This window comes from Oncorhynchus kisutch, linkage group LG2, assembly GCF_002021735.2.
Source record: "Oncorhynchus kisutch isolate 150728-3 linkage group LG2, Okis_V2, whole genome shotgun sequence".
In the NCBI taxonomy this organism is placed as follows: domain Eukaryota; kingdom Metazoa; phylum Chordata; class Actinopteri; order Salmoniformes; family Salmonidae; genus Oncorhynchus; species Oncorhynchus kisutch.
Genome location: NC_034175.2, coordinates 7,353,833 through 7,367,907, shown reverse-complemented (window position 1 = coordinate 7,367,907; position 14,075 = coordinate 7,353,833).

Sequence of the window (14,075 nt, the reverse complement as noted above, 5' to 3'; positions counted from 1 at the left end):
GACATACGTCTATATAAAGGGCTGAAGTAACTGTGGAGGTTAGTTGTTCATTCAGTCATAGCTGTAGAGATCATATTGCACATTCACAAGGATATTGTGGCCATAGGAATGGGAATAAAGATGCTTTTGCTGTTCTGTGTATTGGCATTCACTGGCCAAGGACAAGGTAAAGTATTGAACATTCTGTTTGATTTACTGTTGAATGTACTTGGCTTTATGATGTACAGTGAGTTATAGCAGGTTACACCTATTAGAGCTGCTACTGATGTGCATCATGTGAGGTGTCTGTGAAAGAACTACATTTAGCTCTTAACTCATATAGAGACTTATAGACATCTGCATTTGAATGTTTCTTTCTGATGTTTTGAACTTTTCATGAAGCGTTGCAGACAGAGATGGCCATCTTATAGTAGTTGCATACAGACATCCATCATACAGAAATATCCACCGTACAGACATATAGGATAGATGGCGCCAGAAGAAATGTCAGCCGTTTTACGGGTGACCAAACAATTGTGATATTATGTTTTTTTCCACATTATTTGTAACTTATTTTGTACATAATGTTTCTACCACAGTATCTTACGGCATTAAAGCTTCTGGATATCAGGACAGCGACCACTCATCTCGGATTAGACAAAGATGTACTTCTGACACCTGACAAGGCCAAAATCCCCTTCATTGGCAAGAGAAAGAGACGCAGGTATAGAGTACACAGGGCGGATTGCCTCGTAAGGATCCGCCGACGGCGAGTGGAAAATCTGCCCTTACCATGAATGTTACTTGCCAACATACAATCATTGGACAATAAATTAGACGAGGTACGATCACGAATTTCCAACCAACGGGACATCAAAACTAATATCTTATGTTTCATCAAATCGTTTCTGAATGACGACATGGAAAACATTCAGCTAATGGGATATATACGCTGCACACGCTAGACAGAACAACACACTCCGGCGAGGGGGGGGCGGTGAGTGTATATTTGGAAACAACAGCTGGTGCACAAAATCTAAGGAAGTCTCTAGATTTTAATCGCCTGAAGTAGAGTATCTCTTGATAAGCTGTAGACCACACTATTTACCTAGAGAGTTTTCATCAATTTTTGTCGTGGCTGTTTATTTACCACCACAGACTGACGCTTGCACTAAGACCGCACTGAGTCAGCTGTATAAGCAAACAGGAAATCACTCAACCAGAGGCAGTGTCATAGTGGCTGGGGACTTTAATGCAGGGAAAATTTAATCAGTTTTACCTAATTTGTATCAGCATGTTAAATGTGCAACCAGATGGAAAAAAATTCTAGATTACCATTACTCCACACACAGAGATGCATACAAAGCTCTCCCTCGCCCTCCATTTGGCAAATCTGACCATAATCCCATTCTTCTGATTCCTGCTTACATGCCAAAATTAAAGCAGGAAGCACCAGTGACTCGTTCTATAAAAAAGTGATCAGATGAAGCAGATGATAAACTTCAGGACTAGCACAGACTGGAATATGCTCTGTGATTCTTCCGATGGCATTGAGGAGTACACCACATCAGTCACTGGCTTTATCAATAAGTGCATCGAGGATGTTGTCCCAACAGTGACTGTACGTACATACCCCAACCAGAAGCCATGGATTACAGGCAACATTCACACTGAGCTAAAGGTTAGAGCTGCCACTTTCAAGGTGCGGGACTCTAACACGGAAGCTTGTAAGAAATCATGCTATGCCCGCAGATGAACCAAACAGGCAAGCACCAATACAGGACTAAGATTGAGTCATACTACACCAGCTCAGATGCTCGTCGGATGTGGCAGGGCTTGCAAACTATTACAGATTACAAAGGGAATCACAGCCGCGAGCTGCCCAGTGACACGAGCCTAAGACCTTTAAACAGGTCAACATTCCCAAGGCCGCTGGGCCAGACGGATTACGAGGACGTGTGCTCCGGGCATGTGCTTACCAACTGGCAGGTGTGTTCACTTACATTTTCAACATGTACCTGATTGAGTCTGTAATACCAACATGCTTCAAGCAGACCACCATAGTCCCTGTGCCCAAGAGCACTAAGGTAACCTACCTAAATGACTACAGACCCGTAGCAATCACATCTGCAGCCATGAAGTGCTTTGAAAGGTTGGTAATGGCTCACATTAACCCAGATACCCTAGACCCACTCCAATTTGCATACCGCTCAAACAGATCCACAGATGATGAAATCTCTATTGCCCTCCACACTGCCCTTTCCCACCAGGACAAAAGGAACACCTACGTGAGAATGCTATTCATTGACTACAGCTCAGTGTTCAACACCATAGTGCCCTCAAAGCTCATCCCTAAGCTAAGGATCCTGGGACTAAACACCTTCCTCTGCAACTAGATCCTGGATTTCCTGACGGGCCACACCCAGGTGGTGAGGGTAGGTAGCAACACATCTGCCACGTTGATCCTCAACACTGGAGCCCCTCAAGGGTGCATGCTCAGTCCCCATCTGTACTCTCTGTTCACCCACGACTGCATAGTTGGGCACGACTCCAACTCAATCATCAAGTTTGCAGATGACACAACAGTAGTAGGCTTGATTACCAATAACAACGAGACAGCCTACAGAGAGGAGGTTAGGGCTCTGGGAGTATGGTGCCAGGAAAATAACCTCTCACTCAACATCAACAAAACAAAGGAGATGATCGTGCACTTCAGGAAACAGCAGAGGGAGCACCCCCCAAATCGACTTTACCACAGTAGAGAAGGTGAAAAGTTTCAAGATCCTTGGCGTACATATCACTGACAAACTGAAATGGTCCACCCACACAGACAGTGTGGTTCTGAGGAAGGCGCAACAGCGCCTCTTCAACCTCAGGAGGCTGATGAAATTTGGATTGTCACCTAAAACACTCACAAACTTTTACAGATGCACAATTGAGAGCATCCTGTCGGACTGTATCACCGCATGCTACGGCAACTGCACCGCTTACAAACGCAGGGCTCTCCAGAGGGTGTTGCGGTCTGCACAACGCACCATCGGTAGCAAACTACCTGCCCTCCAGGACACCTACACTACCTGTCAGGTAGGCCAAAAAGATCATCAAGGACAACAACCACCCGAACCACTGCCTGTTCACCCCGCTATCATCCAGAAGGCGAGGACAGTACAAGTGCATCAAAGCTGGGACTGAGAAACCGAAAAACAGCTTCTTACTTAAGGCCATCAGACTGTTAAATAGCCATCACTAGCACAGAGGCTGCTGCCTATATACACAGACTTGAAATCACTGGCCACTTTAATAAATGGAACACTAGTCACTTTAATAGTTTACATATCTTGCATTACTCATCTCATATGTGTATATACTGTATTCTAAGCTATTCTACTGTATCTTAGTCTATGCCGCGCTGACATTGCTCATCCATATATTTATTTATTCTTAATTCCATCCCTTTACTTATTGGGTGTATTGGGTATATGTTGTGAAATCGTTAGATATTACTTGTTACATATTACTGCACTGTCGGAGGTACCCACACCCTGTTTTGCCCGAGTACCTTTTTCCCACTGTATTTTTTGTTGACACACAGGGGTGTTTTCATGTTGAAGACCCACAGGGCCTTCAGGATATTATTTGTCTAATCTAACTAATCTAATAGTGAGCTGGGCTGTTGTCTCTGATTCACCTATCACATTGAGGGTGGAGGTGGCTGTGAGCTGAGGGCTGGTGCTCTGGACCACATAGACCCCTGAGTCGACCACTTTAATGGAGGTCAGAGTCCCCGTGCTGATGTCCACCGAGGCCCTACCGTTGTGGCTCGGGAACATGGCCTGCTGGCCCCCGACCAGGTCAGGATCTGACCGTCCCCCACAGCCCAGCTGCTGCTCTGCAACTGAGTGGCCGGAGACAGGATCAAGGTCACCGTGTTGCCCCCACAGCCCGGGTTCCTAGAGGGAAGCATCTTCACAGCGCTGGAGCTCAGCACACCTGGAGAAGAGTGGAAAGATGGGTCTTTAGCATCCAGTGGTCAACAATCCTGGTCCTGGAACACAATAGGGTGTACCCACTTTTGTTCCTCTTCCAGCTAATCAGTTCCGATTAAGATATACATTAGTTGAATTCACAGTTTTAGTTGTTTTTGAAGTGATATTATCACAGTCAAATATGAACTTGAGGTCACTAGTCTTTAACATGCCATATTTTGGGGGCATTTGGTAGAGTCTACCTGGTAAATACAACTTTGTAATTTTTTGGGAAATTATATAATACAAATACAATAAACAGGTACTCATTCAAAAAAATACAAACTATCTAGTCTTAAACTAACTATCTAGTCTTAAACTATCTAGTCTTAAACTGTATCCACTTTAGTACAAGTTGTAATTACTAAATTCACTTTTTTTTTCAATGTCTCTTACACTTTAATTTCTCCATCTTCTGGACTTGTGAATTCATAGTAAATTAAACTGAAACTTAACTCCCTGAGTTACTTGTATTATTGAAAAATAAGACATGTTGCCTTGTATCAAAGCCAGTAAAAGAACATGTGGGACTCTTCCTCTTATCTCCCACATTGTGTTTAGGTGGGCTATGAGTGCTCCTACTCTTTTATATTAGTATTTTGGGGTCCAGCCACCTACCCAAATACCTCAGGACACAAGCTAATGTATCGTTATATGCCAGTGTCCATCATATAGTACTTGTTCCTGACAAACTACAACAGAGGTGTAATATTTCGTTTTTTTCCCCCCTGCAAACATTTTCCTTGGTTTCATGGTGTGAATGACCAATTAGGGAAATCTGATTGACAAATGGTGACAGAGAATGTGTGTGATCTCCGAGTTGCCTATCCCCCTTCATCCCTCCTGTCTGTCTCCTTCACACTTTGATACAGTATGTAGCCTTGTTGTGGCAATGGCATTGTAGTAAAGAATCATTACAAATATTTTCACAGATCAATTAGACACAAAACATATATATAAATAGGATTACTTCTATAGTATTTAATTGTGTATCGTTTAAGTCTATATATTTTCTGACAACAGTTTTACTGGTTTGGAACAGGGCTACAGTCTCTTACAAAACACCATGACAACAAAATGTGTTAAATGTTTATAATGTAGTCAGCAAGTACAGAATAGAATGGTACATACTGTACATCAAGTATCATACATATCGTGTCTGTGATATTGTAACGTAATACTTTAGCATACTGTCCCTATAACATTGACATCCCCATTTCACAATTTTCCCAAATATTGACAAATCTCCCTCTGTTATTCCTGGCAGTGTTTGTGTAACAAGGCAAAACACATGTCTTTCACTTCTCCCAGGTCAACACCTGTAGAATTGTCTAATTTGTGGGGACAGGTCCCTATCAGGGAACACCTGAGAACACCTATGTGTCTATGTCAGATCAGGTTTGATTGATGAACAGTGGAGGAAAATGTATTTTCTTTTAACCTTTATTTAACCAGGCAAGTCAGTTAAGAACAAATTGTAATTTACAATGACGGCCTTCCCAACCAAACCCGGACGAGGCTGGGCCAATTGTTCACCGCCCTATGGGACTCCCAATCACGGCCGGATACAGCCTGGATTCGAACCAGGGACTTTAGTGACACCTCTTACACTGAGATGCAGTGCCATAGACCACTGCCTGTTGTTATCTAACTGTTCAACAGAAGAGCATGAATAGAGGAGCAAACTTGTCATGTGAAAGACATTCAGCTATTCTATGAAACCAACATAAGTACCCACATGCTGTATTACAAAGCTCTCAGGTTGAGGGTAAGAGGTCATATTAACCAACATAAAACCCTGAACAGGCACCATATGATAACACCATCACACCATGAGAGCTGAGTTGAACAGTGGGATATTGTACTAATCTCTATTCAGTGCCTAAATGTTCTGCCTGCTCATGTAACAAGTGTTGTATTTCATGTCATGTAATTACACAAAATCAGAACAGTTCCCATGTCTGATATTAGTGTACATTCCTTTTGGTGGTGTAAGTGCCCTTTTTAAGGTCGCACACCTCCTTCCTTCCTTCTCTTTCGGTGTTCCACCTCATAAACATCCCATGCCCCTTACCTCTTCACTGTCTACTCTACACTGTCATGGAAGACAAAGGTTACAGTGAAATTATCCCATGGAAATCATAACCAAACCTTCTTGAGTTAAACCCCCTCGACCTCTGAATGCTCTGCTATGAAAAGCCAACTGTTAAGCGTGAAAAAGCAATCAGCATTGCTGTTCATGACACACTCTTAGCACCTACTACCATGCCCCGTGGTTTGTCTTGCCCATTCTCCCTATGAATGGCACACATACACAATCCATGTCTCAGTTGTCTCAAGGCTTAAAGATCCTTATTTAACCTTTCTCCTCTACTTCATCTAAACTGATTCAAGTCGATTTAACAAGTGACATCAATGAGGGTTCATAGCTTCCAACTGGATTCGCCTAGTCTGTCAATGTCATGGAAGGAGCAGGTGTTCCTACTGTTTTGTAAACAAATGCTGTGCTGTCCATATACAGTACACTAATTCCTCTGTAAAGTATAAATTAACAAGGAAAGGGGACATGAATACACATGCTAGTCCAATGACGCCATGTACAGCAAAAAGTACTGTAGCTAGCTAACATGTATAGTATTCATAGATTACAAGATGTAAAAAGTATATAAATACATGAAATGCATGAATATCCCAATATAATGGTAGGATGCCATAACAATAATATTTCAGGGACCATAATTATTCATTATCGGTGCTTTTACATATACAGTTGAAGTTGGAAGTTTACATACACCTTAGTCAAATACATTTAAACGCAGTTTTCCACAATTCCTGATATTTACTCCAAGTAAAAATTCCCTGTCTTAGGTCAGTTAGGATCACCACTTCATTTTAAGAATGTGAAATGTCAGAATAATAGTAGAGAGAATGACTTTTTTCAGCTTTTATTTATTTCATCACATTCCCAGTGGGTCAGAAGTTTACATACACTCAATTAGTATTTGGTAGCATTGCCTTTAAATTGTTTAACTTGGGTCAAACGTTTCGGGTAGCATTCCACAAGCTTCCCACAATAAGTTGGGTGAATTTTGTCCCATTCCTCCTGACAGAGCTGGTGTAACTGAGTCAGGTTTGTAGGCCTCCTTGCTCACACAAGCATTTCAGTTCTGTCCACAAATGTTCTATGGGATTGAGGTCAGAGCTTTGTGATGGCACTCCAATACCTTGACTTTGTTGTCCTTAAGCCATTTTGCCACAACTTTGGAAGTATGCTTGGGGTCATTGTCCATTTGGAAGACCCATTTGCGACCAAACCTTAACTTCCTGACTGATGTCTTGAGATATTGCTTCAATATATCCACATAATTTTCCATCCTCATGTGGTGCTTTGCACCAGTCCCTCCTGCAGCAAAGCACCCCCACACCATGATGCTGCCACCCCTGTTCTTCACGGTTGGGATGGTGTTCTTCTGCTTCCGCCTTTTTCTTCCAAACATAACAATGGTCATTATGGCCAAACAGTTCTATTTTTGTTTCATCAGACCAGAGGATATTTCTCCAAAAAGTACGATCTTTGTCCCCATGTGCAGTTGCAAACCATAGTCTGGCTTTTTTTATGGTGGTTTTGGAGCAGTGGCTTCTTCCTTGCTGAGCGGAAGATATAGGACTCGTTTTACTGTGGATATAGATACTTTTGTACCTGTTTCCTCCATCATCTTCACAAGCTTTTTTGCTGTTGTTCTGGGATTGATTTGTGCATCTCTAGGAGACAGAAAGCGTCTCCTTCCTGAGCGGTATGACGGCTGCGTGGTCCCATGGTGTTTATACTTGCGTACTATTTGTACACCTCCAGGTGTTCGGAAATTGCTCCCAAGGATGAACCAGACTTGTGGAGGTCTACAATTTCTTTGCTGAGGTCTTGACTGATTTCTTTTGATTTTCCCATGATGTCAAGCAAAGAGGCACTGAGTTTGAAGGTAGGCCTTGAAATACATCCACAGGTACACCTCCAATTGACTCAAATTATGTCAATTAGCCTATCGGAAGCTTCTAAAGCCATGACATAATTTTCAGAAATTTTCCAAGCAGTTTCAAGGCACAGTCAACTTAGTGTATATAAACTTCTAACCCACTGGAATTGTGATACAGTGAATTATAAGTGACATAATCTGTCTGTTAACAATTGTTGGAAAAATGACTTGTGTCATGCACAAAGTAGAAGTCTTAACCGACTTGCCAAAACTATAGTTGTTGACAAGAAATTTGTGGAGTGGTTGAACAACGAGTTTTAATGACTCCAACCTAAGTGTTTGTAAACTTCTGACATCAACTGTATACTGATTGTACAAAACATTAAGAACACCTGCTCCTTCCTTGACATAGACTGACCAGGTGAATCCAGTTGAAAGCTATGAACCCTTTTTTTATGTGACTTGTTAAATCCACTTCAATCAGTGTAGATGAAGGGGAGGAGAAAGGATTAAATAAGGATTTTTAAGCCTTGAGACAACTGAGACATAGATTGTGTATGTATGCCGTTCAGAGGGTGAATGGGCAAGACAAAACATTTAAGTGCCTTTGAACGGGGTATGGTAGTAGGTGCCAAGTGTGTCATGAACTGCAATGCTGTTTGCTTTTTCACACTCAACAGTTTCCCTTGTGTATCAAGAACGGTCCACCACCCAAAGGATATCCAGCCAACATTGGAGTCAACATGGGCCAGCATCTCTGTGGAACGTTTTCAACACCTTGTAGAGTCCATGCCCCGACAAATAGAGGCTGTTCTGAGAGCAAAATCAAATTAAATGTATTTATAAAGCCTTTTTATATCAGCAGATGTCACAACGTGCTTATACAGTAACCCAGCCTATAACCTCAAATAGTAAGCAATGCAGATGTAGAAGAATAGTGCCTAGGAAAACCTGCCTAGAAATGCAGGAACCTAGGAAGAAAACTAGAGAGTAACCAAACTCTGAAGGGTGACCAGTGCTCTTCTGGCTGTAACGGGTGGAGATTATAAAAGTACATTGCAATAAGGTCAGATTGTTTTTCAAGACATTCAAGAGTTCATAAATGACCAACGTGTTCAAATAATATTCACTTTGGTTGTAGAGGGTGCAACAGGTCAGTACCTCAGGAGTAAATGTCAGTTGGCTTTTCATGCAGAGCATTCAGAGTTCGATGGGGTTTAACTCAATATTACGAAGGTTTGGTTATGATTTCCATGGGATAATTTCACTGTAACCTTCGTCTTCCATAACAGTGTAGAGTAGACAGGGAAGAGGTAAGGGGCATGGGATGTTTATGAGGGGGAACACAGAAGGAGAAGGAAGGAAGGAAGTGTGAGACATTAAAAAGGGCACTTACACCACCAAAAGGAATGTACACTAATATCAGACATGGGAACTGTTCTGATTTTGTGTAATTACATGACATGAAATACAACACTTGTTACATGAGCAGGCAGAACATTTAGGCACTGAATAGAGATTAGTACAATATCCCACTGTTCAACTCAGCTCTCATGGTGTGATGGTGTTATGATAGGGTGCTTGTTCACTCTCTCATGGCTCTATGTTGACCTCTTACCCTCAACCTGAGAGCTTTGTAATACAGCATGTGGGTACTTATGTTGGTTTCATAGAATAGCTGAATGTCTTTCGCATGAGAAGTTTGCTCCTCTATTCATGCTCTTCTGTTGAACAGTTAGATAACAACAGGCAGTGGTCTATGGCACTGCATCTCAGTGTAAGAGGTGTCACTAAAGTCCCTGGTTCGAATCCAGGCTGTATCCGGCCGTGATTGGGAGTCCCATAGGGCGGTGAACAATTGGCCCAGCCTCGTCCGGGTTTGGTTGGGAAGGCCGTCATTGTAAATTATAATTTGTTCTTAACTGACTTGCCTGGTTAAATAAAGGTTCAAAGAGAATACATTTAAAAATACATTTTCCTCCACTGTTCATCAATCAAACCTGATCTGACATAGACACATAGGTGTTCTCAGGTGTTCCCTGATAGGGACCTGTCCCCACAAATTAGACAATTCTACAGGTGTTGACCTGGGAGAAGTGAAAGACATGTGTTTTGCCTTGTTACACAAACACTGCCAGGAATAACAGAGGGAGATTTGTCAATATTTGGGAAAATTGTGAAATGGGGATGTCAATGTTATAGGGACAGTATGCTAAAGTATTACGTTACAATATCACAGACACGATATGTATGATACTTGATGTACAGTATGTACCATTCTATTCTGTACTTGCTGACTACATTATAAACATTTAACACATTTTGTTGTCATGGTGTTTTGTAAGAGACTGTAGCCCTGTTCCAAACCAGTAAAACTGTCGTCAGAAAATATATAGACTTAAACGATACACAATTAAATACTATAGAAGTAATCCTATTTATATATATTTTCGGATGTCTAATTGATCTGTGAAAATATTTGTAATGATTCTTTACTACAATGCCATTGCCACAATAAGGCTACCTACTGTATCAAAGTGTGAAGGAGACAGACAGGAGGGATGAAGGGGGATAGGCAACTCGGAGATCACACATATTCTCTGTCACCATCTGTCACAAAAAACAACTAAATATTAGACCTTTGTTGTAGTTTGACAAGAACAAGTACAAGTACACTGGGATATAAAGATATATACTAATATAAAAGAGTAGGAGAGAGTAGGAGCACTCATAGACCACCTAAACACAAGAGGAAGAGTCCCACATGTTCTTTTACTGGCTTTGATACAAGGTAACATGTCTTATTTTTCAATAATACAAGTAACTCAAGGAGTTAAGTTTCAGTTTCATATGTTTGGCAGCATGCGTGAAGAATGCTTTGTTGTGAAATAGGAGGCCGATTCTAGATTTAAGTTTGGATTGGAGATGTTTAATGTGAGTCTGGAAGGAGAGTTTATAGTCTAACCAGACACGTAGGTATTTGTAGTTGTCCACACATGTAGTTGTCACATATTAAATTTCAGAACCGCCCAGAGTAGTGATGCTAGTCGGGCGGGCGGGTGTTGGCAGCGATCGGTTGAAGAGCATGCATTTAGTTTTACTTGCATTTAAGAGCAGTTGGAGGCCACGGAAGGAGAGTTGTATGGCATTGAAGCTCATCTGGAGGTTAGTTAACACAGTGTCCAACGAAGGGCCAGAGGTATACAGAATGGTGTCGTCTGCGTAGAGGTAGATCAAAGAATCACCAGCAGCAGGAGCGACATCATTGATGTATACAGAGAAGAGAGTCGGCCCGAGAATTTAACCCTGTGGCACCCCCATAGAGACTGCCAGAGGTCCGGACAATCAGACCCCGATTTGACATACTGAACTCTATCGGAGAAGTGGTTGGTGAACCAAGCGAGGCAATCATTTGAGAAACCAAGGCTGTTGAGTCTGCCAATAAGAATGTTGTGATTGATGGAGTCGAAAGCCTTAGACAGGTCGATGAATACGGCTGCACAGTAATGTCTCTTATCGATGGCGGTTATGATATCGTTTAGGACCCTGAGCGTGGCTGAGGTGCACCCATGACCAGCTCTGAAACCAGATTGCATAGCGGAGAAGGTACGGTGAGATTCGAAATGGTCGGTAATCTGTTTGTTAACTTGCCTTTCAAAGACCTTAGAAAGGCAGGGTAGAATAGATATAGGTCTGTAGCAGTTTGGGTCTAGAGTGTCTCCCCCTTTGAAGAGGGGGATGACCACGGCAGCTTTCCAATCTATGGGAATCTCAGATGATACGAAAGAGAGTTTGAATAGGCTAGTATTAGGGGTTGCAATAATTTCGGCAGATAATTTTAGAAAGAGAGGGTCCAGATTGTCTAGCCCGGCTGATTTGTAGGGGTCCAGATTTTGCAGCTCTTTCAGAACATCAGCTATCTGGATTTGGGTGAAGGAGAAATGGGGGAGGTTTGGGTGAGTTGCTGTGGGGAGCCTAGGGCTGTTGAACGGGGTAGGGGTAGCCAAGTGGAAAGCATGGCCAGCTGTAGATAAATGCTTATTGAAAACAGCAGACGTGTATTTGGAGGGCGAGTTAGTTCGGATGATATCTATGAGGGTGCCCGTGTTTACAGATTTGGGGTTGTACCTGGTAGGTTCAATGATAATTTGTGTGAGATTAAGGGCATCAAGCATAGATTGTAGGATGGCCGGGGTGTTAAGCATGTCCCAGTTTAGGTCACCTAGCAGTACAAGCTCAGAAGATAGATAGGGGGCAATCAATTCACATATGGTGTCCAGGGCACAGCTGGAGGCAGAGGGTTGTCTATAGCAAGCGGCAATGGTGAGAGACCTGTTTCTGGAAAGGTGAATTTTTAAAGTAGAGTAAAGTAAAGTAGAAGTAGAAGCTCGAATTGTTTTGGTACAGACCTGAATAGTAAGACCGAACTCTGCAGGCTATCTCTGCAATTGGCCTAGCATCCTCCGGGTTAGGGAGGGTTTGGCCGGTAGGGATATCATTGTCTCATCGCGCACTAGTGACTCCTGTGGCAGGCCGGGCGCAGTGCACGCTGACCAGGTCGCCAGGTGCACGGTGTTTCCTCCGACACATTGGTGCGGCTGGCTTCCGGGTTGGATGCGGCTGTGTTAAGAAGCAGTGCGACTTGGTTGGGTTGTGTTTCGGAGGACGCATGGCTCTCGACCTTCGTCTCTCCCGAGCCCATATGGGAGTTGTAACGATGAGACAAGATAGTAACTACTAACAATTGGATACCATGAAATTAGGGACAAAAAGTAACGTTTTTAATTAAAAAAGAAAAGTTACAGCTGGACCATGTAGATACAGTAAACAGTGACTCGAGTGATGTGTGGAGGCAGAACCTGTGGTTAGTGGGTTTGTATAATAATGGGTAAACAGAGAGACAGACAGATTCATGTCTCTATTAAATCCCAGTCAATATTACTGAGTGTGAAGCAGTCCACGACCAAACATGCAATAATAAAGGGACAGCAAAAAGCTTTGATGTAGATGGCATATAAACTCTTAGACAAAAGGGTTCCAAAAGTGCTCTTTGCTAAGTGTCACGTGTGCTCTCTCTCTCTTTTCGGCCTCTATGTCACCAGGCTGCTTATTATGGCACACACTTGACACCATCGTTACACGCTCCTGTGCATCATCACTCACATGGACTCCATCACTTCCTTGATTACCTGCCCTATATATGTCACTCACTTTGGTTCCGTCATTGTTTCTGTTTCCTGTCTGTGCGTTGTTCGTGTGTCTTGTTTTGTATTGTTTAATTAATTTATTAAAACACTCACTCCCTGAACTTGCTTTCTGACTCTCAGTGCACATCAATACACTAAGGGATAGGGTTCTGTCCAAGAATTGTTTTCATCTGAAGAACCCATTTTTGGTTATTGTTTATTTAATTTGCTAGTCCCACTAAGTACTGTACAAACCAGATGGGATTGTGTATCGCTGCAGAATGCTGTGGGCCTTAAATATTAAATAAATTACAGCCAGTGTCAACAGAAATGCACCCCCACACCATCACAACTCTTCCTCCATGCTTCACGGTGGGAACCACACATGCAGAGATAATCCTTTCACCTACAGTTGTGGCCAAAAGTTTTGAGAATGACACAAATATTAATTTTCACAAAGTCTGCTGCCTCAGTTTGTATGATGGCAATTTGCATATACTCCAGAATGTTATGAAGAGTGATCAGAGGAATTGCAATTAATTGCGAAGTCTCTCTTTGCCATGCAAATGAACTGAATCCCCAAAAAACATTTCCACTGCATTTCAGCCCTGCCACAAAAGGACCAGCTGACATCATGTCAGTGATTCATGTCAAGAACGTCCAGCAAGCACCAGGACCATCTCCTAAAGTTGATTCAGCTGCGGGATTGGGGCACCACAAGTACAGAGCTTGTTCAGGAATGGCAGAGGGCAGGTGTGAGTTAATCTGCACGCACAGTGAGGCAAAGACTTTTGGAGGATGGCCTGGTGTCAAGAAGGGCAGCAAAGAAGCCACTTCTCTCCAGGAAAAATGTCAGGGACAGACTGATATTCTGCAAAAGGTACAGGGATTGAACTGCTGAGGACTGGAGTAAA